We start from the raw sequence: 26,219 nt of genomic DNA, 5'->3' as shown, positions 1-26,219 counted from the left end.
GTGGCTATCTATCAGAACACCCATGGAGCTTGTAAAATGCAGAAACCCAAATTCTTTTGAATCAAAATGTTGGGGAAAATGCCTTTGACATTTTGACATTTTGTGTGTATGTATGTGTGTGTGTGTGTGTGTGTGTGATTGTATTTTGATCTCATCCCCCACCCCCTGGCAAGTACCCTCTTTTATCCCTTTCCCTTCCCATTAACACACTTCTTTCTCATTAATCCCAGCTTACTTTCATGCCTTTTGATTTTAACCCATGGAGTACAATTAAGCGTATTTGCATGATCGTGGATGGAAGGTTATTTTCCATGGCATGGGCCACTTACCAGTGGCTACACCACTGATGAGCCCTCACACCCATGCTATAGCAACCACCAGCTGCCATGAGCTACGCTGGAAGGTGTGGGGTCTCAGGTATCTCTCCCCCATTGGTGGTGCAGAATTGAGAAGCTCAGTTTTGTGCAGGAAACTGTAGCTGTTGTGAGTTCATGAGTGTAACAGCCATGTTGTAGCCATAAATTTGTGTGCACAGCCTGTCCCCCCCCCCAACTTCCTGCTCTCACATTCATTCTGCCCCCTCTTTCACAAGGTTCCCCAAACCTTGGAGGGGGTGGTTTAGATGTCCTGCTTGAGGCTGAGCACACAGTACCCACTTATTCTCAGGCATTTTGCTGGCTGTCCGTCACTGCTGGGCTTTTCTTTTTTAATTCCACTTCTGATTTTGATGTTCAGCCAGTGCTAGGAAACAGTGACCTCCGTGGAGAATCACAGTAGCTATCACTAATTGAGTTCTTCTACCTATTAAGCTCTGTGCCCTATCATGTTTTGCTGACTTACAGTTGGCTACTGTCTGAAGTTGGGATTCCCCAGGAAATGGACTCTAAGACAGAGACCTGTGGGCAGTGATCAGAGAACATCTGTAAGGGACTAAGAAAGGCAAGATGAGTCCACAAAGGAGCACTGTGATATAGTTACAGCAAGGACCTCTGCCAGCCCCTGAGATGGTCCTTCAGTGTTATTTCCAAAGGAGGGAATGGAGTCAGGCCTCTGTCTCCAACATGGACCAGACTGGTCATACTTACCCATCATGATGAAAGTTCTCCTCAAAACTATAAGCCAAAATAAACCCTTTTCTTATAGTCTGGCATTATGTACCAGCAATAAGAAGGTAATCTCTTCAGGCAGGATCAGGACTTGTCCCAGAGAATGGTTCAGGCCCAGATGAGTTTGTAAAGACTTGGCCAGGAACACTGCATTTTTGTCACTACATCATGGTGGGAAAGCATGGCAGAGCAGACAACTGAGCATCACATCTTGTCAATCAGCTAGGCGGTCGCAGCAAGAGCGAGCCAGCTAACTAACACCCATTGGACCAGCATAATAAACCTCAAGGCTTGCCCCCAGTAATACCTCTTCCCCAATGCCCCACCTCCCAATAGCTCCTCAACCTTCCCAAATTGCCGCCAGCCTGAGATCCAATGTTCAAAACACATGTGGATACGGGGACATTTCATTCAAATTACAACACTGCCCAAGTGAGAGGCTCTAAGGTTCACGTTTCCGATCTCTTTCCTACCTTCTCCAGATGCCAGGTTGTGGTTTTGGAAACATAAAAAAATGTGTGAAGCCAGGCATGGTGGTGCATGCCTTTAATCCCAGCACCTGGGAGGCAGAGGTAGGAGGATCGCCGGAGTTGGAAGCCACCCTGAGACTCCATAGTGAATTCCAGGTCAGCCTGAGCTAGAGTGAGACCCTACCTCAAAAAACCAAAAAAAGCAAACAAATAAACATGTGTGGAGTGCTCATAAAATACATACCATTTCAGGTGCTGCTGCTGAGATGCAAAATGAGGCAGGGCATGACAGGCTGGCAGGACCATTGGAAGATGGACCATGGTTTATATGGAGACATGAAGATGTTTTGGATATACCAGGACTGTGCAGGGCTACCATGGAGTACACTGTTGGCTAGGGGTCAAAGTTTTCCCTGGCTACTCAGCCCAGCTGGAGGGACAGAATTAGAAAATCCAGAGACTGCCAGTCACTGGATTTAAACTACAGGTTTAATGTTTGCTTAATGTTGGTTGACTTTATATTGTTCTACTCTCTCCTTGCTATGCCTTAATCCAGTTAAAATTTTTACTCTGTGCCTTTATATGTTAAAAGCATATAACTTGTTTGATTTTACAGGACTCAGAGCTAAGAAACAATCTTAAATTTCAGATGAGACTTGAGACTTTGGTACTATCTTAAGTTGGTACACACTGTGAGGACCTTTGAAATTGGACTAAATACAATTTATAATGTGTGGTAGTTTTGAGTCTATTGGGGGCCAGAGGTGGAATGTGGTAGTTTGAATAGATGGCCCCCAATATATTCAGTGTTTTCTTAGTTTGTACTTTGTATCTGCAGCCACCTCCCTGGAGGTGTCACTGGGTGGAGCTTAAGGTGTGGTGGTGGGTTTAAAATTCCTATCTAAAGATATGCAAAGTGCCTAGCTCCTCCTGGAGTTCCTGAAGTGTGGCTTTTATCTTTTGTCTTTGGTTTCTCTCTCTCTCTCTCTCTCTCTCTCTCTCTCTCTCTCTCTCTCTCTCTGTTTGGACCTATGAAGGCAGGCCGGCTTCTTCTGCCATTATGGAACTTCCCCTGGACCTGTAAGCTTCAATAAATATCCCTTCCCCCATAACTGTGCCTATTCTGGAGGTTCATCTCAGCAAATCTTAAGCTGTCTGCTACACAGATCAAAGGGAAAATGGGACATCAGACCTTTCTGCCCATTGTTCAGCAGCTACCATCCTGGCCCCTAGGGAAACCACTGCCCTCACAAATAGTAGAAGCAAATGAGGCATGGGCTTCCATTCTCCTGGTTACAGGTGTTTTTAGTGCTGCTCTCTACCTGTGTGCCTGTGTGGGTGTTGCCAGGATTCACGGATGAACTATTCAGAAAGTTCCAGAGCAGCCAATGGCTTAAGTAGTGGTTTGAGTATAAATGTCTCCCCTAGGCTCATGTGTTTGAACACTTAATCCTCAGCTGCTGGTGGTGTTCTGGAAGGTTATAGAACCTTTAGAAAGTAGCACTGTGGTGGAGGAAATGTGCCACTGGGGTCAGGCCTGGAGGTTTCACTTTCTGTTCTCTACGTCCTCCCTGCTGGTGTGACGGTGTGCTGCTGGATGCCCTGCTCCTGCCATGATAGTCTCTACCTTCTGGAACTGCAAACTGAATTAACTCCCTTCTTTTTCCTAAGTGACTTCTGGTTGGTTATTTTGTCCCAGCAATAAGAAAGTAACTGACAGAGGCAGGCTTTGTCCATCCCTCTCCACTAGAGCCAGACTCTCACCAGTGCTGTTCTTTTCTCCTCCAACCCCAACCATTCACTGAGAGAGATGTTCCCAGCCAGGGCTAAGGTGCTGCAGTCCCTCAAGGTCTCCGAATCGTTGGTTGTCTTTTTCAACAGGAGGCAATTTGGCCACTGGGGGACCCAACAGCCTCAGAGCATTCCCTGGAAATCTTAGCCCTAGGGAGAGGTAGAGAATTCATCACCAGGGAAGGATAGGCTCTCACAGTGGGAGAGAAGACAAGAGGAAAGGATTCTGGGACACACCATCCCAACTAGTTTTTGGCAGTTTTGAAGGTCATTTTTCCCCCTTTCCACCAAAGAATTTAATTAGGCTTCCATAAAGCAGTTAGATTTAGGAGCAGAACATTTTTAGCTCCCCTGCTAGGAGGGTTCATGAATATTAAAGTCCAGGGATGAAGGCAAGAGACAGGAGCAGGCCAGCTCACACCCTGCCTCACTCCCTGGGGACTGAGCATGTGGACACAGGATGAGGGCAGCTGAGGTCCCCAGGTGGGGACCCCATTTAGGACATCCTCTCTTGCTTGTGCTGTCCTGGAGGATAGTCTGCTGGCCACTGGCAGTTCTGAATGCCAGGACAGGCTCCACGGGCTTCCTATAGCTCCCCTCCAAATGGAGCCCAGCTGGAGCACATCAGAGAGGAGAGACTGATGAGCCAAGATGGCTGCTAAAAGGTGACAAAAAGATGGACCTTAGCCTGCTCTACAGAAGCCACCAGACAGGCCTGCCAGAGTCTGCTAAGGAGGCAAGTGGACAAACCAGAACATGCCATGGACAAGGGTGGATTCTTAGGTCTGAGGAATGGGTGGGGGGCAATGGCAGGCAGGAACTGCTGCAGAGCTTGTAGCTGGCCTCTGGCATGTTGGCTCTTCCGCCACCTCATGACCCACCTTTACCAGCTTGGCAATTCATCATAGGCATTCTACTCCTTCAGACATGTCCTGACCGTGTAGCCTGCACTTTTGCACACGTCTTCCCATCATCCCATAGAGCCTCTCTCACAGAGTCCCCGAGGAAGGGGTGGAGCAGGGACTGGCCCCCACCTTCATTTCACAGATGAGGATAGCAAAGCTGTGTGGACGTCAGCTCTGCAGTCCACCCTGTGCCTGCAGCCATGGAGCTGGCAAAGAGCAGCATTAGGGGCACCTTCAATTCATTTCCATCTTGCCAGTCACAGCGCTGTGTGAAGTTAAGGCCCAGGTGAGGTGGTTCTGGGGTGTCAAGGGGAACATAAAGCAATTCTGTCACCTCTGTACCTTAGTTGGCCTAATCTGCTAGAACAAAATACAGTCCTTTTTCTGGCATCTGGGGCATGAGGGGGGCCTCAAGACCCCCCACCATGAATATTAAAATCCCTGGGTGCTCAAGTCCCTTCTATAAGATGGCATATTGTTTTCATAGAACCTCTGTGCTGCTTCTTGCATACTTTAATTCATTTCTAGATTACTTGTAATACCTAGTACAATGCAATATTAATGCTGGGCTGGGACATAGCTCAGGAGAACACCTGCTCAGCATGTGTGAGGTCCCGAGTTTGATCCCTAGCACCACACAAAAAAATTAAACAGTATATAAATAGCTGCCATATTATGTTATTTTGAAAGTAACAATGAGGGGGAAAGTCTGTACATGTTCAGTACAGACACAATTTCCCCCAGATATTTTCAATCCACAGTTAGCTGAATGTGTGGCTGTGGAGCTCGTGCGTATTGGAGGCTGGCTATACAACAGATTGGCTTGCTTAACCAATGGGCAGTTTTGTTTGTTTGTTTGTTTCTTTTTTCTTTTTTTTTTTTTTGAGGTAGGGTCTCACTCTAGCCCAGGCTGACCTGGAACTCCCTATGTGGTCCCAGGGTCGCCTTGAACTCAGTCATCCTTCTACCTCTGCCTCCCAAGTGCTTGGATGAAAGGCATGCACCACCATGCCCAGCTAACAATAGACATTTGTTTTCATATTTCTAGAGGCTGGGCAATCCAAGACCAAAGTGCTGGCTGATGGGGCTCTAGTGAAGGCCTACATCTTTGTTTGAAGGGGCTACCTTCTTGTTGTATCTCATGTGTGTGTGTGTGTGGAGGGGAGATGCAAACCCTCTGGTCTTGCCTTAAAAGGGCATTAATTCCATTATGAGAGTCCCACTGAATATGTCCCCATCTAAACCCAATCACCTTGGTAATTAGGACCCACCTCCAAATACCCTCACCCTGGGGGTTAGGGCTTCAACATATGAACTTGGTGGAGACACAATTCAATTTATAGTACCCTGTCTGCTGGTTGGTATTTATGCCTTGTGATAGTGTACACTTCCCTGCCCCCTAGTGAAAGTGATCTGGGCTTAGAAGAGACAGGATATGGGGAGTCTGGTTCACGTGTGCGTCTGAGCAACCCCTAAGGACCCAGCACCACACCAGACCCTGTAGATCATGCAAGTATCAGGAAGCCGAAATGATGTGCAATAGATTGTAGTGTACCAGAAGCCCGGAGGAGGGGGACACCTCCTGAAGGGGCCAGCATCCTGGAAGTGGGTTCCTACTACAAGATGCCCAGGGCCAGCGTTTCAAGGGGCAGGGAGGAAGCACATTGCTGGGCACAGTGCTGGAACTGTCTTCCCAAGCAGTAGTCTCCCCCTGTTCTCAGAGGCCCTCCTGGTCTCCTGATCCCCAGCCCAACCCAGCCTAGAAGGACCTGGGACCAAGCCTGGCCCTGGAATGCAGACAGAAGCAAAAGAAACTGCTGGCTGGCTGGGTGCTGCTGTGATTCCAGCTCCTCCACAGAGCCTGCGGGTCCAGACAAGAAGTGTCTGTCCAGCCACTGGTGCACCAGTTTGAACCAATGAGTGATGAATGCAAGGAGTGCCGTGCTGGCTGGGTCTCACTATGTGCCCAGTTGCCGTGGCACAGGGAACGTTGGTATGGCCCAACTTGTTCCATGTTGTATTTGGAAAATAGAGACCTCATCAAGATCTGGGGATGGATTATTCATGAACATCAAAGGGTCTTCTATATTCCATCTTGGTTTCATTTCAGACTTGCTTTGTGACCATGAGCAAGACTCCTACTCTCTGTAGCCTATTCTTTCTTGAGGACACAATGATCAAGTGATTTCTACTTTCTAGCACCTAGAGATTGTCTACCCAGTCTTGATGTCTCGATCACATTGAGGCCAGTTCCCAAGGTACTACCCCTTCATTTTGAGTGCATGCCTGTAGGGACATGATAGCTTTTTCCAGGTCCATATTTAGCATCCTACCTCTGCCTTCTGGGTGATTTGTAATCTGAGGCAAGAGGGTTATCCTCCAGGGACTCTCCCTGTTTCTGAGTTCACAAGGAACAAGCAGGGACAGCCCAGGTAGATCTGGGCATCTCTATGGGTGGGATAAGGGATGCCCATAGCTCTGGTTCACAGGAAACAAGCAGACCTCAGCAGCAGAGGCCCTATGCCTGGTGTCTGGGAAGTTTCTAGGAGCTCCCTACCCCCTCTGCCCTCCAGCTCACCATCTGCACTCCCTGGCCATCCATCAGTCTTGCCTATCCGAGCGCCCGCAGCACACGCTCCCAACCTTGTCAGCTTGAAATTAAAGACTTGCTCCATGAGCCAGCGCCTCTCCAGAGACGCTGCTCTTTGATTATCCCCTCGGAGGAAGCAAGGAGCAGAGCAGCTGATTTGGTTAGTGGTGCTTGGGGTAGAAGTGTTAGCAGGTGGGGGGGGGAGGAAGGAGGAGAGAGAAGCTGAGAGTTGACAGAAACTGTCGCCTACCAGGAGCGGAACACCTGGCCGAGCTGAGGAAGCTCGGTGCCAAGCATTGCCAGCAGCAAACTGACTTCGGGTTTGGATACCTGCTTGAGGAGGGTCTTGCTGGTAGGTGTATCATGAGCTGGTTTGCATGCCTTGATGGACCTAACAGGGGAGGCTGAGCACTTGAAGAGGCCAACTTCCTTTCCTCTTCTTGCCTCCATCTCTGCTCCATTTCAGGTCAGACAAGAGCTACCTCCTCTTTCCAAACCTGTTGCTCACATTCCCAAGAAAAGAACCATCACAGCTGGCAGTGCCTGGCACATGGGCATGTGACTTGAACACCTGTGGGTGCTTCTGTCTGGGTAAGAGGCACACGTATCTACTTGGGTCTGGGCTGCTTGCCTGAACCTTCCTCCTGCATCGGTGAAATGTTCACTCTTCAGATTTTATGAACTTCCAGAGAGGGCAGTGAGTTTCAGCTCTAGTGAGCACCTCCGCTCCCAGCTTCTGCACAATTTGCTCAGATACTTTCCTCACCCACTCCCATGCTGGGCCTTTTTTGTTGTTTAGTTTATATATGAGTCTGAATTCCCTCCTTCTAATTCTATCCCAACCTAATCCTGTAAGATATTTACAAACCCATGTCAGATTTGATCCAAGTGTGGGGAGGCAGAAAAAAGTATTTTTTGGGGGAAGGGGAGTCACTGTCTGTAGAAAGGTGGGGAAAAAATCAGAAAAGCATCTAAAACATGAGAAGTAAAAATATTTGGATCAAATTGATACAAGACTCTGTTTTAAAACATAGTAACAGCTTTTAAAGGTATAATTAACATACAAAAAGTGACACATTTAAGGTGTTCCAACTGAAGAGTTTTGACATTTAGATTTGTATCTATATCTATACAGAGAAGGAGACAAGAACCTGGGAGACCATCATCTCCATGAAGACAGTGACAAGTGCAGTAACCCAAAAGGTTCTTCTCTTCCCGGCCTGGGCAACCACTGATTGCTATGATTGGTTGGCATCCCAAGTCTTTTATATGGCAACAGAATCATGCAGTATGGATTATTCCATAGTATAAGACAGAAAGACTTGATTTTCTTTCATGTCCAAAAATGGGGTCAGTTTTATGTTGTGTATTTGGCACACTCACTCATAAGTCCTTGCCCCCTCCACCTGACATTCTATGGAGACGGCACGGTCCTCTCTCCCATCTTCCCTCAGTTTTAATGCAAGGCAGCTAGCTATCTTTTTGTTTCCCTGACTTCTGCTAATCCATATCCTTAGAGAATTATCAAGGTAATTTACTGAACAAAAGACAGTTCCTTCACCAAGATCAATCTGAGTGCCAGCTGTTAGGGTACGTTTTTCTGTCCTCTGATGCATATGTGTGAGTGTGTACTGTGTACGTATGTGTGTGAACACATCCAGTCTGAGACAGTGTAGGACTAAATAGTATATGCATACATCCATGAGCACAATTGTGGGTCAGGAAGAAGGGGCTATCTTTTAAATTCATTCGTTTTTACACATTTATGGATGTCTAGTTACACCAGAACCTTGCTATCTAACTGCTTTCGAACAGTTCTCTTCAGTCTGCACAGCAAACATGTGACCATTGGAATAATAATTCGCTTGAACAGATGGGAGAGTGAGGCTCTGGCTAAATAAGTTGGCCACCGATACACTAATGCAGCCACCTGGCAGAAGCCGAGCTGAACCCTGAGTCTTTTGGTTTCCAAACTTGATACTGGTTTCTCTGCACTGGGAGGGAAGGGGGGTTGCCCCTGTCATTACTCATGGCTGAGAGGAGTTGCCCGTAGGCTGTGCAGGCTCATGTGCCCTCTTGCTTGCCCGTGGCTCATTCTCTCTAAGGAAGCAGAAGTCCTTCAAAGCTGTCCATGGTTTTGAATCACCCTTTACGAGTCCCTGGTGGCTCTCCTTTCTGCGAAGCTTGAATTAGATCTAACTCCTTGGCAGGGGGGTGTCTCCGTGATGAGCCCCTCTCCTCTCTAAGCTTGCCCTGTTTCCTTGTGGCACCTTTCAGCCATGCTGGCCACCTCTCTGCAGGTGGAACGCGCTTAACTCATATTGCCTCAGGCTTCACACCTGCTTAAATGTTATTGCCACGGAGCCCCGACTCTCTCATAACCATCACAGAACCTCACTTCTTTCATAGCATAAGGCTATAACACGCCAGGTCATAAGCTTCATGGAAACAGAGTCTTTTTTCGTCTACCTGTGAATCTAGGGCAATGCCAGGCACATGGAGAGCACCGAGTATCAACTGGAGGGACATATTCAAGGCACTTTATTAGCAGCATTTATTAGTACAAGCCTCCTCAAATTTTGTATGAAACAAGAGGTAAATACAACAAATCATTAAAAAAGACATGATTGGGGCTGGAGAGATGGCTTAGCGGTTAAGCGCTTGCCTGTGAAGCCTAAGGACCCCGGTTCGAGGCTTGGTTCCCCAGGTCCCACGTTAGCCAGATGCACAAGGGGGCGCACGCGTCTGGAGTTCGTTTGCAGAGGTTGGAAGCCCTGGCGCGCCCATTCTCTCTCTCTCCCTCTATCTGTCTTTCTCTCTGTGTCTGTCGCTCTCAAATAAATAAAATTAAAAAAAAAAAAAAGACATGATTGCCTGGGTGACCTTGGGCCAGCTATTTAATCAGCTTGTACTTTGGTCTCCTTGTTTGCAAAATAAGGCACAGTGTTTGACCTGCATACATCACAGGACAGAACACTGCTCTGAATTTAAGCTGCTTTCCCACTGGGCAAATTCCCAAGAATATACCTGGTGCAGGAGGCAACAGCCCCTTTCTGATGACCAGTCCTTTGTTCTTGATCCCAAGAGCTCCATCTGTGGGTCTTGAGCTGCCTCTGTCCCTCTCTGCCGGAGCTGGAGGAGCTGGGACTGGCATCTCAGCTGCTTCAGCAAGTGAACGTCGCTCTCCTGTCCCGGTTCAATGCCCAGTGTCAGTGAGAGTTCTTTCCCATTGCCCTCACATACAACAGACCATTCTGTGGGGCTTGGTGCTTTTATAGCAAAAGTGCCAGGGGCTGGCACATCACACAGTGCTGGGAAAGGTTGAGAGCAGAGGCCATGCCAGAGATCTCCTTCCTGAGGCCAAAGGAATGGGGTCAGATCTTTCAGTCACATCCCCGAGGCTTGTGAGCTCTGCTCCTGAGCAGCCGGGTGGACTCACGGCTGTCGATACTGCATCAGGCAGGCAGAAGGCTAAAGACTTGGGGATGGCTTTCTTTTCCAATGACCCCATCTTGGAGCCATGGTCCCTGGGCCAGGGAGTAGCTCCTGCATGTGGTCTGGAGAGGTTGGCCAGCTGGGGAGCGGAGCTAGCGCTCCTTCCCTCTCTGACAGTACTGCTGGCTGCAGAAGTTGGCATCTATCTAGCCTGAGGCTAGGGGATGGTCATGGATGCGGGAGACTGGGCTTGCACAGTGGATGTGGGAGCCTCAAGCCAGTTGCTGTCCCCTGAGGGTCTCAGGTCTGTCTGTTGGTCAAGAAGAGGAGGGAAGCAGAGCTCTCTGGATTTTGTTTGGTTTATGAGAGTAAAACTCCACTGTGCTTAGCTTGACTGGGGTGGACCACTTTCTGAACAGTATCTGTACTGTGCAGAATTCGCAATTCAGGCCAGGCTCTACCCATCCCAGCAGCAACCTCCTCATCACCGTCACCACGGCTGCTTCCAGTTCCCAAGCCGCTCCTGCTATGTCTAGATTCAAGGCTCTGTGCACTGGGAAGACCCCAGTTTTTAAAGGAGAAAACCGAGGTACAGAGACATACGAAGGTAGGAGTGCAGATATAAAGCTGGGACCCTCTCATCCCACAATACTGGCCCAACCACCCCACAGGCACAGAGATCACACACACACACACACACACACACACACACACACACACACACTTCCTACTGTGGGCCAAACTTTGCATTAAAAATTCACAATGGCCGGGCATGGTGGTGCACACCTTTAATCCCAGCACTTGGAAGGTAGAGGTAGAAGGATCTCAGTGAGCTTGAGGCTACATAGTGAATTCCAGGTCAGCCTGGGCTAGAGCAAAAGCCTACCTCAAAAAACCAAAAAAAAAAAAAAAAAAATCCCTAATGATTGCAGATAACACCAGTAACAGTCCAGGCTAAGGAGCAGCCCTTTCTCAAGACCCATAGTAACCTTGGCCTCTTCTAGGACCATTGGCCCCTCCCCATGTACTTGTAGACACAGGTATGACGATGGGAATGTTAAAGAGCAAGTTCACTATGCTGCTCCTCCACAGAGGCGAAGGGCTAGTGAGACAAGAAGCATGCCAGGACAGCTGAGAAACAGTCCGGAGCAAGGATAACTAACTTGTTGGTCCGTGTAGCTGGAGAGCAGAGAAACAGAGTGGAGGAGTAAACATGGAGACAGACGCTGAACATGGTGCCAGGGCAAGGAAAGGCACTGCTGTAAAATGGTGGTGTTTGGCAGACTGGGGCAGGCACAGAAGAGCCGCTGTGCTTTCTCTCTGTTGGGAGGTAAAGGGACGTGCAGTCTCTGAGGCTACTGCACCTCCCAGACCCCGGTTGTGGCAGGCCCAAGAACCAGATATGTAGAATGAGCTCCATTTAGAAGCTGAGGCAAGGTCTCTGTGCATCTACAGCTCCCATGGCCTCATCATCCAACCCAGCCAAGTCTTCAATTCCTGGAGCAGAGAACAGAGTCCATGATCAACCAACTGGGGGGTGACAAGCCTATTTGAGGGTCTGTTTCTAAGAGCACCCTTCACATAAGAAGCAAATTTAACCAGTCTAAAAATGAGTCTCTGGCCTATGCTGGAGGAGAGCAAGAAGGAGTCAAACAGTAATATGTGCCTTCTTTGCCTGGTGGAATCTATGGAGTTAATAACATTCAGAGTCTGGGCTAAGGGCCAGTCCATCCCATACTTTGTAGTTTGGTATCATGGTGAGTGGCCCCAAGACATCCCTTAGGGCTCCAGTAGGAAGCAAGAGACACCAGGGAAGAAGTGGCAGAGCCTCTTTAAGATGAATCCAGAGTTCTCCAAGGAAAGGTTACTCAGGTTCTGGAAGACTCCGTCTTGGAAGGATGGGAGGGTGTCACAGAGGCAGGCATCTCCAGTCACTGGCTATAGATCTGAGGAAGATATCCATTCATCAGATAGCACCACTGGCTCATCGGCTCATCTGTACCTATTGGTGTCCTCCTCTGATGTGGGATTTATCTTCATTAGGGAGAAAGACATTTCCCCAGACCAGGTCCAAGGGACAGTGTCAAACTTAATTCTGTCTTATCCCAAAGCTGGAGCTGTGAGCGGGTGTTTTGCTGAAATCTTGGGGACAGATGGGCCCTTGTCCCCTACTAAAAGCAAAAAGAGCCTGGACAAAGGGATTGCAGACAGGGGTGGCACTGCCCAGCCAGGGCTTTCCTTACACTAGATAAAGCAACTCTAATAGGAGCCGAGGATTGACCAGTCCTCAGCCTGGGGTCTGCACGGGAGACTTTGGAAGCATTAGTGCCTGCCCATGTGTTGAAGGCTTGGTTCCCAGCTTTTGCCCTCTTTGGGAGGTGGTGGAACCTTTAAGAGGTGGGCCTCCTGGGAGAACATTAGGTCATCGGGGACATGCCTCTGGAGGAGATATTGTGGCACCAGATTTTTTTTTTTTCTCTCTGTTATTTCACAGTTGCTATGAGGTAAGTAGCTTCTGTCACGTGTTCCTACTGCAATTAGATACTTTGCTATGGGTCCAAAAGTATGAGGGCCAACTGATCATGGAGTGAAACCTTCAAAGCTGTGAGCCAAAATAAACCTCATTTTATGATGGTTATCCCTAAGATTTTGTTATAGTAATAGAAAGATGACTAACACACTATTCACTTTGGAGAGAACAAATAGGTTAATTATGCTATATAACTAATTCATTTTCTTTGTAACTTGTTAGTTTGCTGTTTAACACATCACTCCAAAACTTGAAACTACAATTGTGTTCAATTTCTTATTGTCTCTGGTGCTTGGGTCCCTTCTAAGGGTGTAGCCAAGATGTGGCTGGGGCTCTTAGGTCCCTTCTAAGGGTGTAGCCAAGATGTGGCTGGGGCTCTACCGGGTCTGATCGTCACTTCTAAGGTGGCTAGTCCCATGGTGGGCAGGAGAGTCACTCATTCTGGGGTTTTTGCAGGACTGCTTGAATCCTTCTAGCATAGTGGCTGCTTCCCCAGAGTGAGTTGCTCTAAGCCAAGGCAGATGTAGTGATAACCTTGTGACACACTTTAGGAGTTAGGTGAGCTCACTTGCACTGTATACCTATGGTCACAGTCTAGCCCTGAGTCTCTGGGGGTAGTATGCAAAGACTTGAATCCTGGAAGGATTAATGGGGCTCACTTGGAATCTGGGTACCTCAGCAGGGATGAGCAAATGCTTGGGGTGGGGAAGGCATCATGATGAAATCTCCCATAGGGTAGGAAGGGGAACTGATCCTAGAATCAGAAAGACCTGGGCTGGAGTCACTACGGAGTCGTGTGACTTTAGGCAGTGACTTCACACCTCTTAGTCTCAGTGGCCTTGTCTCCTATAGGTGATGTGTTGCCCTCAAGCCTCAGAAGGTGATCTTACCTTCTGCCCAGGGACCTCTTCTTCCAGTGCCTGAAAAAAAACCCACAGCTTTCTGGTTATCTGTCTTCCCTCTTCTGGGGCCATTTGACTAGGAGAAAAAGAGACTCATTAGCTCTTGTACCTACCTACAAGGGTCCCAGGGGCTGGGGGCAGGGGCAATGTGGCTTCTCCTGCTCTTGATATTATAAAGGGGTCCTCAGGCAGCTCCCAGAGCTCAAATTCCTTCCCCCTTCCAGCTAGAGGTCCCCACCCTGCAGACTCACCTCCATAATGCTGCCTGCGTTCGCATGTATGATGCCAAGGTCACCAGACACAGCTGTGACACAGCTCCAGGAAGATGCTGCTTGACAGTGGCCCAATGAGGTTGGGAGATCGGGGGGGTCATGGAAGGGTGAGGACAATGGAGGGAGCCTAGAAATAGCAGAGGGAGCAGACTCAAGGCCCTAGGGTCCTATGCATGTACCAGGCAGAAAGGTCAGGGAGAGACCCTGGGTTTTGACTTCAGAAGCCCTGGGGTCGAATTCTTCCCCAGCACATCCCTCCATTTTGTGCTCTGTATCCTGGCCTCTCTGAAGCCACCTACCACTGCTGTCTCTGACTGGTCCAACTTTGAGTCCAACCCAAAGTGATACCAAAAGATGAGGAGGATTGTTAGTTTCTGGAGGCACCTCTGAGGCAGGGTGCATGATGGGCACCCACACCCTGGCTCAAAGTCATCTAAGTCCCTAGATTGATCCACGTCTCCACATGTCTATACCTCCCGGAATCCAACTCTTTAAGGGAGCATTTGTAGTGACCCAAATGATTCCACTCAGGCTTCCTGAACATGGTTTTCCAGAGTGCCTGCTCAGTGAATGGGATTTGGCTTATTTCTGTGGGAGACAGGTAAGCAGAGTGATCATGTAGCCTAAAGAATGGTGGGAGCCCAATGGAGAAAAGGCTTAACTCAGCCTCAGAGCAGCGCAAGCTCGCTAGGAACCGCTTGCCAGAAAAGATGACATTAAAATTCAGCTTCAAAATTTGAGTAGGTGTTTTCTAGGTGACAAGTAGCGTAAGAGGTAGAGAAGGACACAAGGGACAAGAGCAGCATGAGTCTGGGGACAGCAAGTAGCCAGTCCTGGGCATCTGGAATGTCAAGTTTATGGTTTTGAGAGATGGGGCTGGAGCTGAGGCAGATTGAAGTTGATTGTAGAGAGCTTTACACCCCCGCTGAGCATCACGTCCTGAGTCTGGGGATCCAGAGAGACAGAGGATGGAAGTTTCTAAGCAGGAAAGGGCAGCAGCACCTGAACTCTGCTTTCACATGGCTCAAAGAGCCGGCCTGGTTCCAGCCTCTACCCCTCCTCCTCCTGTCAATTTTTGCCTACTTGTGGTCAACACCCCAACCCATTCCATCCGAGCAAGGCAGGTGGACCACACTGCGGAGTTAATATACTCGCCCCTCACCCCCCGCCACAGTGCAGCAGAAGTCTCTAGGAGGGAGGCAGCCGTAACAAGAGAGGAAATTACAGATAAGAGTGGAGAAATGGCCACAGCAAGATGAAGGGAAAGCAGGAGCCAGCAGAAAACAAACCAAGGTGTCAAGACAGAATCAATAACCATCGCGGCGAAGAGAAGAAGATGGGATTCATTACAGACAGTAAAACAGACATTACCCACCTGCCCACGCGGCTCGCTGCACAAGTGGAAGAGCTTTCAGCTCCACTCCGCAAGTGCTGACGGTGGAAATACTTGACAACAGCAACTTGAGCTGAGGGTGGAGGAAGGCGGGAGATGGAGGCCGAGGAGAAGAGGACAAGCAAGGAGTCCAGGCGAGACTGGGAAGCCATGGAGAATCACCAAGGAACCCAAGGTCAGGGTCAGAAACAAATTGGCAGTCATGAGTTTCAATGTGATCAGTCTTGGTCTGGGATCCTGGGCCAAGGCTGCAGCAGGATAGGGGCCTGTTATTCCACAGGGAGCTGGCGTAGACTCAAGACTGTTGGGGAGTGAGGGTAAAGGAAAAGATAAAGGTACAAGACAACACTGGCTCAATGGTGAGAGACCCAGCTGAAGAGAACTCAGGTCTTCATGAGCAAGGCTGAGCCCTGAGCAGTTACCCACCAGCCACTATAGCCTTGGCATGACAAATTAGATACCAGCAAAGGCTGCATGGGAGCCCAGACCAGTGTCCAATGTCCTGACCCAGGTATCTTTGAGCAGAGTAATCTTCCTCTCACTCAGATGGGGAAACTCATACCCAGAAAAGTGTCAGTGGAGGCTCTGCTATATCCCAGAGGGGCTGGAAACCATGACAGTATCCTCCATGGCTGGCCCAGGCTGTGGGACAGGATTAGGATGAAGGTCCAGGGCCAGGCTGTTGGAGCCCAGTTACCTTGCACAAGGGTGGCAGCCATAGGCAGCTCAACCACTGGGTTTTTGCATTGGTGGCAGGGGTCTGTCTATCTGTTGCGGGGGGGGGGACCCATGACCAACAGGTTTGCAGGGACCTGGAAATGCTGGAACTGGTGCTGGTACCAAAATTGGAGTAATGTGGAAAGTGAGACATCAAGACTGACATTATGAAAGAAATCAGGAAGACTGGACACACCTTCCCAAGAAGGCTACATGTAAGGAACAGAGTAAGGGCAGGAAAGTCTTCTAAAGCAATGTGGGGGAAGGTGGATGGTATGTAAATGACCCATAAAGAGTCAGAACTCTTTGACCCAGTCTACTGAGAGTCTAGCCTTCCACAGCTCTCTGGCCCACTTTTATTCCCTGGAATGTTTTCCTCCCTTAGTAAAATTTCTCTGTTTCTACCACTACCCATGTGTCCCTCGTCCATTTTTTTTTTTTTAATTCTGGGACATATGAACCTGGAAATTCCAGTGGATGCTTTTATACTTCAACCCATGTCTATAGCAAGGTGAGGAATGGGATGGCACCTAGGCCTGATGCACTCACACTGGGAGAGGAACGAGGCCCCAGCCATGGGTTTCTCACCCAGCGTAGTTCTCTGGGTTGGGGAAGCCCACCAGTCTTTCCATCACCTGTTGCTGGTACCCTGGTGAGTTTGCCGCATATCACCTCACTTGGTGCTTTATCTTACTTAAAGCAACAATGAAGATGATTCTGTTTAAAAAGGAGAAAATGGTTCAGAGAGGTGATAGAACTGGTCCAAGATCACATAATCTTAAAGTGCTGTATTAACCCAACCATGATGTAACCCAGGCTCTTTGGCCCTGGCTCAAAGCCTTAGTCTCTGTCATGTTGTGTTTGTCTAAGAGAGAGCCCTGGACGCTGCAATATTTAGGCTTGTGTGTGGGTTGGAGTAAAAATAAGTAGCAGAGGCCAATAAGCTAGAAAGGGGTTATAAGGTAGGGAGGAGAGGCGAGCACTTAAGGAGAGGATATTGTATATATGTAAGTAGATGATCAGATTACTGGGGGTGCAATGGCTAAGTGAGGTCAGAGAAGGGATTGAGTACAGGAAGGGTGGGAGGAGAGTTAATTAGAATTTGAGATGTTATGAATAAGCCAAATGGAAACCTACTTTTTTGGACAATGGCACACCCAGAAGCCATAGATTGTTACTAGAAAGATTTCAGTACCAGGGATGGGATACCTTCCAGTGAGTTGTTGGCCAGGGAGGTCCCTGATGCCCCCAACACATTACAGGCCATTGCTGAGGCTCTTGGTTTCCCACCGGACATACATGGTAAAACCCTACTGCTGAAGACTCCACATTTGGCTGCAAGGTCACTGAGAAATCAAGCTAGAGCTGAGCTGCTAACCTCCTCCCTGTAGACCAGCTGACAGAAAGCTGGAAAAAGCTATGTTGCATGCAGCCCTATGGGAGAGAGATAAGTCACCAACGGAGATAAACAATAGTAGTCATTGCAAGCCTTATGTTTGCGAGCCAATGGGTGCAATAGTGATATGCTTTTTATGGAGGAAACCAACTTCTCTTTAATTGGAGTGGAGGCCCACTCCATGGGAGGGAATTCATGCCTGGTACTGAAAACCTAGTCAAAAGCCTATGGCAGGGGAGGTCACAAGCCCTAGGGGCATAATGCCTACTGTTGTCTGGCTAAATGCATATATTATACTTACCAAACTGTCCTGTAAGCTGTTTTCATAATGTTCCTACCCATATAGTAATACGACTCTCACTTTTGGTTAGAGAAGCTTCTCTTTTCAGATGGTGGTGACCACTGGGATGACTCGTAAGGCACCATAGTGCTGAGAAGAAGAGACAGAGGAGGGTTCACCACTGAGACATCTCTATCACAGCTTCCAAGGCTCATGGTCCATTGTGGGAGAGGTGGCAGAAAGAATGTTAGAGCCAAAGGCAGAGTAGGACTACTTACAATGTGCTTCCAGACCCAAAATGGCTTGGATACCCATGGTCTGACAGTGCCTGGCACTACCTAAACAAGACCATCATAACAGGAGGGAAAGACAATGACATCTAAACAAAAGAGAAGGGCTGGAGAGGTGGCTTAGCTGTTAAAAAACTTGCCTACAAAGCCAAAGAGTCTAGGTTTGATTCCCCAGGACCCACATAAGCCAGATGCACAGGTGGAGCATGTATCTGGAGTTTGCAGGGCTAGAGGCCCTGGAACGCTCATTATTTTTCCCCTGCTTCTTTATATCTCTCATAAATTAAATAAATAAATATAAAATAGAGATGAAGTGAGAGGGGGAAGAGGTAGGATGGCAGGTGGATTAATGAAGGGGAAGGTAAGGGACGCCATGGTTTATTTTCCAAATATGGAAATTGTCAATAAAAAAATTTTTAAAAAGAGTTCAAGGTCGGGGTGGGGAGATGCCTCAGTAGTCACGGCATTTGCCTATGAAGTCTAAGGGCCCAGGTTTGATTCCCTATTTTTTTTCAATTTTTTTTTTAAATTTATTTGTTTGAGAGCAACAGACACAGAGAGAAAGACAGATAGAGGGAGAGAGAGAATGGGCGCGCCAGGGCTTCCAGCCTCTGCAAACGAACTCCAGACGCGTGTGCCCCCCTTGTGCATCTGGCTAACGTGGGACCTGGGGAACCGAGCCTTGAACTGGGGTCCTTAGGCTTCACAGGCAAGCGCTTAACTGCTAAGCCATCTCTCCAGCCCTGATTCCCTATTTTACCACATAAGCCAGATGCCTAAGGTGGTGTATGCATCTGGAGATCATTTGCAGTAGCTAGAGGCTCTCTCTCCTCTCTCTCTCTCATAAATAAATAAATAAATAAATAAATAAATAAATAAATAGATAGATAGATAGATAGATAAATAGATGTTGTAAAAGCCATATTTCTCAGGCTGGAGGGATGGCTTAGTGGTTAAGGCATTTGTCTGCAAAGCCAAAGGACCCAGATTTGATTCCTCAGGACCCACGTGAGCCAGATGCACAAGGGGACACATGCATCTGGAGTTCGTTTGCAGTGTCTGGAGCCCTGGCACACCGATTCTCTCTCTCTCTCTCTCTCCCTCTCTTTCTCCCTATTTCTCTCTGTCAAATAAATAAATAAAATATTTAAAACAAAACAGAAAAAGCCAGATTTCTCATTCTGAGATAGCTATGGAATTCTACCCCAGATTGCCCAGGTTCCCATCCCCAGCAAGCAGCTGCTCTGCACAGGCCAGGCGTGGTCCAGAGCCCCCACTCTAGGTGTCCCTTTGCTGAGAAGTTCCTCATTCCCAGGAAGGAGGTTACTGGGCTGTGGTGTCAGTGAAAGGACTCTTGAGTCCTGAAACCACGACGCCTCCCTGGCCTTTGTTTGCCCCGCATGCCACTCCCACCAGGCCATATGGGTTCATAGTCAGCTTTGGCTTGGTCTCCCCACCACCTCTCTGGTTCCCTTTTCCCTCTTTCTGGTCAGTCATGTTCCTCCTGACACTCAATTTGCCTTTCCACCTTTCAGTCTGTTGTGTCATTTCCCTCCTGGGAGCAAAAAGCTTTTGTCCCCCCCCCATCACTACAAAGCTGGCATCCATGGACTCCACCCCCCCCGCCGCTGCCCACCCAAACTGGCACCCACAGATGAGTCAGCATCCTTGGCCTTTGGAGGGGAGGAGGCAGGAGAAGGCTGGGGGAGGCACAGGGAGCTGTTGAGTTGAAAGCTCCTTGATAACCAGTAAAAATCTGGTTAAAACGATGAATCAGTCAAAGATTTCTGTTCCATTAACAGTTTGGAGTGCAACAATTGTGCAACTGGATGTGCCCAGAACCCCACAACTGCTTACCCTGGTAGTGCAAATCAGATCAGCCACTCCCAGCCTTGACCCAGGGGCCTGTGGTCTTGGGAGTGGGCAGGACCCGACTAGGTAGCATGTAGGGCCTTTGGACTTGCCCTTCTCCTCCTCCTGAGGAGGTGCCCTTTCCCCTGTGCAGACCCTCTTAGCTGAAGCCCCATTTCAAGTTGACCTCCAGCCAGCCCTCTCCCTCCTCCCTCCACACTCAGGGAGCTCATCCCCTCTCTGCTGTGTGCCCATTGGAACAGGAATTGCTCTGTCCTGCTCACTGTACCCCTAGCACTTCATCATGGGGACGACTCAGCACATAGTGGTTAAGCAAACGTTAAATATTTTTACTGGTTTCTCGTAGAACCTGTTACTTCCTTTTGTGGAATAATATCTTGCTATGCAGCTCAGACTATCCTAAAATTCATGATGCTCCTGCCCTCAGCCTCCAACTGCTGGTCTTACAAGTATGGCTCAACCCATCTGGCTCATTGTTTTTGCATTCTTAAATTTCTAATTCACTCTCATCCTCTTACTTCTATTTGTACTTTTTATAATATTATAGAGGGGTAATACAAATTGGAAAAAATCTAAATATCAAGCAACGAATTAAAGGGAACCATATAGTATGATAAAGCAGCATATCGGATAAGATTTTTGTAAACTAAATCTGTAGGTATGCACGTCTTGATCCCTCACTATTTGGCTTTTTTTTTTTTTTTTAACCAGAAACATGAGTAGGGACATTAGTAGCTGACAGGTGAACATGAAGCTCTGGAATCCAAAATTTGAAGGAACAACAAACTTATCAAGTTTCTTCACTGACGATATCTCCAGGGCTGTAAATCCATTTACAATGAATATTATAATAAATATTCATTACCACAGATATCATGGGGCTTTAAGAAGATGGGAGATCATAAAATACTTTGAAAAATTCAAACAGGTTTTGGTTTCTATTAGTGTTCTTGATTTGCAGCTCTAGGGACCAAAGTCTTTTTGTGTTCTTGTTTTATATTTCAAGGGACTGAAGTTATAGAATTTTCTTTGGGAAGTCATCAAATGCTCATGTGCACGCGAGAAGAACCTAGAACTGTCAATATCAACATGTTCTCGGTGGTTGTATCTGAACGGGTGGGTTTTTCATTGCTCGTTTGCTTGTCTTGCATCCTGTAGTGTACATTTTTATAATAAAATAAAAACCGAAGTAAGAAAAAAACAAAACATTGTGGAGACCCTCTCTTGTTTTCAGACATTTCTTATTTATTTTTAACCTGGATTTCATGTTTTGGCAATGTTTTCTATGATTTTTTAAAATTTGTTCATTTTATTTATTTATTTGAGAGTGACAGAGAAAGAGCCAGACAGGAAGAGAGAGAGAGAGAGAGAGGGAGCGAATGGGCACACCAGGACCTCAAATGACCTCCAGACGCGTGCGCCCTGTTGTACATCTGGCTAATGTGGGTCCTGGAGAATCGAGCCTTGAACCAGGGTCCTTAGGCTTCACAGGCAAGCACTTAACCACTAAGCCATCTCTCCAGCCCGTTTTCTATGATTTTTATCTTGAAAATTAGTTTCAAACATGATGATTTTCAATCAACAGCTCATGGTCAATTTTGTTTTCTTTTCTCTCTCTCTTTTTCTTTTTTAGACCAGTTCATCATCCTGATCAAATAGTCATTTACTTTACCAAACTGAGCAGGGAGAAGCAAGGAGGGCCTGGAGGTGGAGGTAAGAGAGAGACTCGAGGCAGATGAGGTAGAAAGGCAATGGGAACATAGAGACCAGAGGGGCAGGAAGTAGGAGCCGGGGAGGAAAGCAGAGAGTGAATCAGCAGGACATTAGCAGGAAAGAGATCAAGGAATTGACCCTGTCATCATGAGCACCAGGTGACTGGTGTCCAGGACACGTGCCCCCTCCGAGTGACCCGGGGGGTGAACACTGGCTGTAGAAGTCATTCCTCTGTCGAGAAGACAAGCTGGGTCCCAGTGCTGAGGTCAGCTGGCAAAGCTGGATGGTGGAGAGGGCTGGGCACCTTGTCTTGTCTCGAAGCTGCACCCGCATCGCGGGCAACAAATGCTGCTGTGAAAACAGATTATCATCAACAGAGCAAATCAGACCTAGGCATGGCTCAGTGGGTAAAGTCTTGCTGTTGTGCAAGTATGTCGACCTGAGTTTGTATCCCAGTCCTCACATGAGATGCCGGACATGGTGGCGCTCCTGCAATCCTAGCAGTGGGGGGGGGCAAGATGGAGGCTCACTGGCTAGTTAGTCTAGCTGATTCAGTGAGCTCTTGGTTTAGTGAGAGAGATACCCTAAGAGTAAGGTGGAAAGTGACTGAGGCCGACGCCTGATGTCTATGTCTGGCCTCTGCCTGCACATGCACACACATGCAAAAAAAGGAAAGACACAACAAAAAGTCTACGGATGCTGTTTACACACTTGACCTAAGAGCCGGGCTGTCTGTTAGCAGCATCAGAGACTGCACATGAGCACGCCGACCTGGGAACTGGCTGAGCTTAGGAAAGGCCTAGAGCTGCCTGCTTCCCACCCCAGCCACAGCTTGTGTCGGAAGCCAGTGAAAATGGCTCCTGCAGGCCTTGCAGCCCATGGGCCACCTGATCTTCAAAGATTGGCAATGGCCAGTAGACCGTCCACTGTGGCTCCTACGTCCCCCTGGCTCCATCGCAGTGTAGGATGGCTGTCCTGGAATGGGAATGTGGGGCCATGGCTAATTTCTAGTTCATACTCCATGCCTCTGAAGGACCGTTTCACAGTGGGGAGCTGGGCCAAGGCCCGTGCCTGCTGGGAGGTGACCCTTAGTGCCTAGGGAAAGGGAAAGGTGAGGAATGACGGCAGTGAGTGGTCACAGCATCACCTCACTGTGATCCTGTGCCCAAGGCCCTCAGAGGCCATCGCCTATCTGCTGCTCCTGACTCAGTACCCACCAGCCTGGGCAAAGGGAAGCAAGACAGGGCAATGGAATGTCAGAGGCTCAGCTCTACCGATAAGGTGGGAACCCCATGTGTACACGGCCACTGACCTTTCTGAGGTGCCAGCCCAGTAGGGAAGGCAGAGATTAGATAAATGCATAAATAACTGCATCTGTGACCTGGAAGTGAAGCATGATGGTGGGAGCCCATGAGCAGGGAAGGGTAGAGACTCTGTTAGAGCAGCAAAAGGGGACAGATGGTAGCTTTCTGGAGCAGTGAGGGGCAAAGGTGAGTGTGTGTGTGTGTGTGTGTGTGCGCACACACACAATCTCCAGGTCCCCAGCTTTATGGCAATCAGACTCCAGGATCAGGCCCTCTTCATGTAACATGTCCTAAGCAAGTCCCTTTACCCCAGCTCTCCCACCCAGGCTCCTCTTCTGTAAGATGCAAGTAATACTGTCCGCTAGGCAGTGATACCAGGATTCAGGGAGATCATATGTACTTGGCATACAAGAGTTCTCAGGAATGATAAACAGAAACACAGTCATGGATACTAGATAACCTGTCAGGAGGAAATGCTGTGCTACCCACATGAGAATCTGCCTTATGAAAGCTCCTACATTATGGCAGGCCTCACCTGCCATAATGTTAAGGGCAGACCATACACTATATATGCCCCAGAAGCCAAGGAGGCCCACAGAAATGTCCTCAATGCCTCAGGATGTGACATGACACTAGGGTCCATTGCCCACCTCCTGTTCTGCCCCAAGTTGGCCTGAACAGCAGCTTATAATGACAGATGGCACTGCTTTGAGTGACAACTTCAATTTTAACTCTTTTCGATAATCCAGCACTGGAAAGCCACATACTTTAAAACTGTCCCTGGATCATAGATCAGCCTGAAGAGGCGCAGTCCAGCTCAGTTAATAAGCTCTGGAAACATCATCCATCACTGGGGACCCCTCCTTAGGGCTTTCCGTGCCGACTCCTGGCAGAGATGAATGGACAGGCTGCTACTCTCAGCAGGGCCTCTTGGACTGTTTGCACCTTGCCTCCTTGAACCTGAACTTGGATTTTCCTGAGCTGAGCACCCCCAAGGAGGCAGGAGTTAGACAGGTGGGCAGGAGCAAGCTAGTGATTGCCACTTAGATGTCTTTCCTGGTCTCCCTCAAGGGACTTCCCTCCTTTCTGACCTCTTGGGGACTGTGACGTAAAAGAACCCCAGACATTCTGTCTGTCCTGCAGGAGCTTCCTAGGGGCCTGCTCATGGCAGCTTTCACACAGCAACAAAGTAGAGCCCTGTGGACAACAGCGTGCTCCATAGTTGCTGGCTCCTGTTGGGCACGAGCTTCTGACAGCCAAGCTTTAGAGGAGTCTGTTCTGCAGAGACTCGGCCCTCTTCTGGAAGCTGTATGGCCAGCAATGACGCCCACATGGATTGAGATACCCTGGGGCCCAGGGGTTCCTCCTTCCTGCAGTAAGATGCAGATAATGTGGCAGTGCCCACATGCCAGGATGGCAGGATTCAGGGAGATCATACAAGTACTTGGCACATAGCAGGTGTCAGGAAATGCTCAAACCAGGGACACAGTCACAGAGACTAGGTTATCAGCCGGGGGGAGTTTGTGATGACCAGATGAGCACCTACCCTGCTGCCAATCACTCCAGGCCCCTCCCACACATGCAGCCTCCTAGACTGTCACTTCCTGCCCCTCTGTAGTCCTGTCACACACCCTGACTGAGGTCTCTTTGAAGTGTACACACCACCCTGACCATGTCACTTCTGGCACAACATCCATTTCCAGTGTCTCCTCATGACATAGGGAGTCCTTCAATTAGCCAAGAGAGCTGGGCTGGTGTCCAAGCCCAAACTGACCAGGAGGGACCCTGCCTTCACTACTGGCACCCTAGCCCGAACCCTTGGCTCAGGTCCACTGGGGTTTACTTCCTTACTCTACCCCCTGTGTGTTTCAGCCTTTGCTTATTACAGGTATGAGCTTCACCTTTCTGCCCTTTAAAACCCTATCCTCTCTGTAAGTCCCAGTTGAAATCTTGCCTCTTCTGTGAAGCCCTCCTTGACCACCACAATCCAGTACCTACTTCTAGAGCTGGCCTAGCTGGGTGCTTGGCTCAGGCACTTTTGTATTGCTGGATTTATGCTGCACCTGGAAGCCTTCTTAGTACCATCTTCTTTCAATGCTGCACGGGAGTCCTTTTCTTTGTATTTCTTACCTTGGGCCTATTTTCACATGCCCAAATATCAGTCATTGAAGTGGCTCTGGGGAAGATGATGGAGCCAGAGAAAGCCCATCAGGAGGTAGGGCCACGCTGTTCCCTCCACCCCTATGTTCTCAGCTCCTTATCCTGTGCTCAACCCTGCACACAGTGGACAAAAGATGCTGGCTGAGTCAGATTGCTTTGAACTTCATCTTTTTCTCTTCAGTGTCATGGGTTGCTTTCTGACTTGTGTTATAAATGATGCTCTCACTCTCATCATGCAGCCTGCTCAGCGTGTTGTTTCCCCAGCAACATCTCACAGGGCGCCTGCTGCAAATGCCAAACACTTAGATGAACCGAGTCTCAGCCATCCCAGGAGGCTGTCTGCTGGGAGTAACGCAGAGGAGGAAGTTGAGGTGGGATGTCTCACCAAGGCTGGGTTCAGTAGCCCCCATTCCACACATGCTCTGAGCTACCCTTGATCCATCCCTATACTTATGGACATTTAAGCAGCATTCACGTCCTGGCTCCGTGTAAATGATGTCACAGGGATATATGATCCAACCTTAGCAAAGAAGGAAGTCCTCTCCTATGTGACAACAAGATGACTCTTGAGAGCATTATGCTAAGTGAAACAAGCCAGTCACCAAAGGAGGACTAGTGTATGGCCCTGCCTAGATGAAGTGTCTAAGTAGTCACACTCCTAGGAACCAGAAGGGGATAGAATAATGGGAGCCAGTGGCTTGGCGAGGAGGGAATGAGTGGTTGCTGGTTAAATGGTTAGATTCTGCCATGCAAGGTGAAAGTTCTAGAGATCTGGCGTGCAACATTGTAGGTATCATTAATAATGCATTATACACTAAAAAAATTATGAGAGTAGATCTCATGTTATTTGTGGGTTTTTTCCATACCAAAAAAAATATCAAAATGTCTAAAAGAAAAAAAATGCTTCAATGACTAAAACATTTATATTTTAAAACTTAGCTCTAGGCTGGAAAGATAGTTTAGTGGTTAGGACATTTGCCTGTGAAGCCTAAGGGATTCCCCAGTACCCATGTAAGCTAGATGAACTTCTATCTCAAATAAATAAAGTATTTAATTTTCTTTTTAAAAAAACCTAGCCTCTCAGCTCCATCTC

The sequence above is a fragment of the Jaculus jaculus genome, chromosome 3 (genome assembly GCF_020740685.1).
Source record: "Jaculus jaculus isolate mJacJac1 chromosome 3, mJacJac1.mat.Y.cur, whole genome shotgun sequence".
Taxonomy (NCBI): domain Eukaryota; kingdom Metazoa; phylum Chordata; class Mammalia; order Rodentia; family Dipodidae; genus Jaculus; species Jaculus jaculus.
Note: the sequence above shows the minus strand (reverse complement) of the source record.